The sequence below is a fragment of the Vitis riparia genome, chromosome 18 (assembly GCF_004353265.1).
Source record: "Vitis riparia cultivar Riparia Gloire de Montpellier isolate 1030 chromosome 18, EGFV_Vit.rip_1.0, whole genome shotgun sequence".
Taxonomy (NCBI): Eukaryota; Viridiplantae; Streptophyta; class Magnoliopsida; order Vitales; family Vitaceae; genus Vitis; species Vitis riparia.
Window position 1 is genome coordinate 5,746,385 of NC_048448.1, and position 4,615 is coordinate 5,750,999.

A 4,615-nucleotide genomic window follows, 5' to 3' on the forward strand; every position below is an offset into this window, starting at 1 on the left:
AAGGAATTCTCGATTAATTCGCAAATTACATTATTTTATAAAATTTTTCATTGAAAGGATATACATAGATATTCTTCTATGTCTCATTAATATTCCCATAACCAATGCACACTTTTTTATTGAATCAACAAAAAAAATTATTGATAAATACATTTACAATAATAAAAGAAATAAAAAAAGAATTGGTAAACCAAATCAAAAGAAAATTCACTTTATTTCGATTATAAAACCCGAGCCATCAGTGAGATACTACTCTAGAATAGCTAGAATTCTAACCTTGTGTCAGGACCTACGGGCTAAGGGACAGTCTCAGGTAGACAGTTTCTATGGGGCGTAGGCCTCCCAAAAGGTAACGAAGGTGTGCAAAGATTTCCTCGGGTCGGACGGAGATTGACTCGAGAATGTTCTTGTGAATTATGGCCAATACCAGGTATATAAGTAGTGATTTCAAATCCAAAGGTTAATCGTACTCTAGCAACTTTACGTAAGGCGAAGTTTGGTTTTTTGGGGGTGATAGTGGAAAAGTTAACAGATAAGTCAAATCTTTGATGATTCCATCATACATGATTGAGTTGCGAAAACTTCTGGATAGGCATCCTACATCTGAACTGAATTCTTTCTGGTTAAAGAATCTCTTTCTAGTTGCTCTGGAACAATTAGGAGATTCTCTAGAAGAAATACGGGGTTCTGCTTCTGGCGGCAACATGCTATTGGGTGGTGGTCCCGCTTATGGGGTCAAATCAATACGTTCTAAGAAGAAATATTTGAATATCAATCTCATCGATATCATCGATCTCATAAGTATCATACCAAATCCCATCAATCGAATCACTTTTTCGAGAAATACGAGATGTCTAAGTCATACAAGTAAAGAGATCTATTCATTGATAAGAAAAAGAAAAAGAGTTATTTTTAGAAGCATTTTTTTTTTCATTTTGTAAAATTTTTTTAAGTTCAATTATAAAATATTGATTAAACTCAAATCTAGTGTAATTAAAAATAAAAATGGTTTTATAAAAGAATAAATATTTTTAAATAAAATAGGAAATAATAAAGTCAATATATATATATATATATATATATATATATATATATATTTGTTATAAAATAATATTGTTTTATTATATATTATGAAAATGTTAATATTAAAATTTTTGTAAAAGAATTAATGAATGTTTTATTAAAAATAAATAATAATAATAATGATAATGATAATATTTTATTTAAAATAAATAAAGTTTTTGTTTTAACCTTCTAATAGGGGGTTAAGTCAAGCTATTTATTTATGACGGTATTTTGAATTGGTTTTAATTTAAATTATATATTTTTATAATTAATTTCAATTTTAATGATACATATAATTTATACATGTGATGTTATGTTGACATCATATATAGTGTCATCATATTTAAATCATCCATCTCACTAATAAACTGTGATATGGTAACTGTTGTTTAAGAATTGAACCGATTTTGAAAATATTGAAAATTAATATTTTCTATTGAAAAAGTCGGTTTTTCTTTCAAAAACTCTTAGAAATGGCTTTTTTATTTCAAGATTTTATTATTAATTTTTTTCTCACAAATTTAAAAGCTTTTGAAACATTTTTGCATTTTTTTTAGTCCGATTTTGAATAAATTTGTAATATCATATAAAATGCTAGTTCTTTGAATTTTTAAAAATACTTTCCATGGAATTACTTGTTTTTTTTATATATATATTAATTGTTATTTAAGAGGTAACTCTTGAATTCTCTCACAAGGTTTATTTTGGAAGAAAAAAATAAATAAGATATTAGTTATAAGTTTGGCTTGGCTTAAGCAATTACAAATGAAAATTATGGCAATTTTCGTGCACTAAGAAATTTGCAAGATTTTGATCAAGATACTTAAAGAAAACAGGGATGAAATTTTCGATTTATTTCGGCAATTCGTGAAATATCGCCCGAAATTTCGACCCGAAATTTCAATGCTTGGATTTTTCGATATTTATCGTTATTTATCACTGATATATCAGAGATACATAGGTATTTTCAAAATTTTCATCCATTTTTCAACTTGGTCAAAACAAACTGCCTCGATCAACAACGCTGGTTGCTGCTGTTGGGTGATCAAACACAGTCAAACCTCACGCTGCTGAAGCAGCATCCACTAGAGTTTGTTGCTCTTTTATATGATATACACCAAAATGTATATATATAAACACTAAAGATTATTTTTATTAAATAAATTAATTTTAATTATTTTATTTTTGCATTTGAATTAATTTATCACAAAAACATAAAAACATGATTTTTCCACTTTTTTATATAATCTATATATTTGTCAAATATAAAAAAATATACATGTTTTATTATTTATTTGATATAATTGAATACATTTAAATTCAAATAGATCTAATTTTATTATTAAATATATTTTAAAATTAAACATATTATCATATTATTATTATAAAACAATATTATGCAACTTGATAATAAACGTATACTTATAAAATTTATATTTAAAAAAAATAGTTTTAAAATATCTATTTTTAGAGTATTTTTTTATTAAGTCTAGTGAAAATAAACAAAAGTCCATATCGTTGGATACATTTAAATAAAATGGAACCTAATTTTAATATTAAATATATTTTAAAAATTAAACATGTTATCATATTATTGTTGTAAAATAATATTATATAACTTGATAATAAATGTATATTTATAATATTTATATTTTGTATCGACTTATATAATATTATTATCAAATATGATAAATTATATCATACATATATCAAATTTTTTAATAAAATAAATTTAAAATATCTATTATATTTTTAATTACATTTCTATAAAAAAAAATTATTATATTTTTATGAATTTTGATAAATTTTAGACCTGCCAATATATGTGTAATTATCAATATTTTTATATTTGAAATAAAATATTTGAAAAGCTCTTAAATTTAATAGACATTGAAAACAAGTAGCTCTCTTAAAATTAAATGAAGTTTATAAATCTTTTCATATGAGTTATAATGGGAGACTAATCATTAAACACTCTAATGCACTGAATCAATTGGCTTTGATGTTAATCGCTCAACTGACTATGAGATAAACACAATACAACGTCTATTATATCAAATATGATAAATTATATAATATATATGTATATATATCAAATTTTTGAATCAAACAAATTTAAAATGTCTATTATACTTATAATTACATTTCTATGAGATTTTTATTATATTTTTACAAGTTTTGATCAATTTTAAATTTACCTATATTTTTTTCCAAAATATCCACCCATATATCTTCGATATTTTCGTAATTACCAATATTTTCATATTTGAAATAAAATATTTAAAAAGCTCTTAGATATAATAGATATAAAAAACAAGTAACTCTCTTGAAATTAAATGAAGTTTATAAATCTCTTCGTATGAGCTATAGTGACAAACTAATCATTAAACACTCTTATGCACTAAATCGATTGACTTTGATGTTAATTGCTCAATCGGTTGTGAGAGAAACACAATACAACAAATAACTACTGAAAATTAGACAACCTTAATTGATTAAGCTACTGACCAATCAGTGGCTATTATTATTTCAATGTATAGACCCCTCTTTATTAATTTTTTTAAAAAAAAAATCATTTACAACTCAAATATACAGGGGAAAATTGGGTTATTTTATTTTTTAATGATCTTATCATATTTTTCTTTTCTTTTTTTCTTATAAAAAAAGATGTTTTAGGGATTTGGATGAATGTGATACTTTAAAGACAATGAAATGCACTCTATGATAGTGTTACAATCAACCTTATAAAAATATATTATACATACATTGTAAACCACGATTAAATCCCTATGATACTCTATTTGGCATCCCATGGCCATAGATTCTATTAAGTTCTCTAAAAACTAACACGAAGTAACTTAAAGCCATATTAATTTTTCTAACCCTATTTTGAAATGATCATCAAAATTTAATAAAGAGAAACCCTTGGACTAACAAATGATAGCACTATAATATATTTGTTATGTTCGATATTTAGAGTTTTAACATAACCAATTTATCTTAAGCAAAATATAAGTAGTTAACTACAATTCAAAATATTCTATCAAGTTAGAATAAGAGAGTGTTTGTTTTTTTGACTTTTTACCAAAGTAATTTATTTTCAAAATTTAAGATGCTTATTTTTTTTATTTATTTTTATGATTCATTATAAACTTTTTATTGAATAGGAAAAGTCAAAATATTTAAAATTTTTTAAATAGAAAAAATAACATATTGAATTTTTTTGTATTTTTTAATACTTAATAAAAATAAAATATTAAAAAAATAAAACTTAATATTTAACATTATTAAATATTAAAGCTTTATATAGAATTAAGTAAAAAAACATACCCTATCTAAAACTAAACACAAACTTAATTAAGGGGTCAGAGGACGCTGAAGTCTACGGGGATGCTTGGCGTGGCGGGCGATCGGATGGAGTTAGCAAGTGATTAAAGAAGAGGAAGCAGGCGAGAAAAAGGAAAAAAGAAAAAAGGGTAAAAAGAGAGGGGAGGAAAAGGGGCAGATAACGGCACGCGCTTTTAGTGCGTTGGAGACCCACTTATAAGAC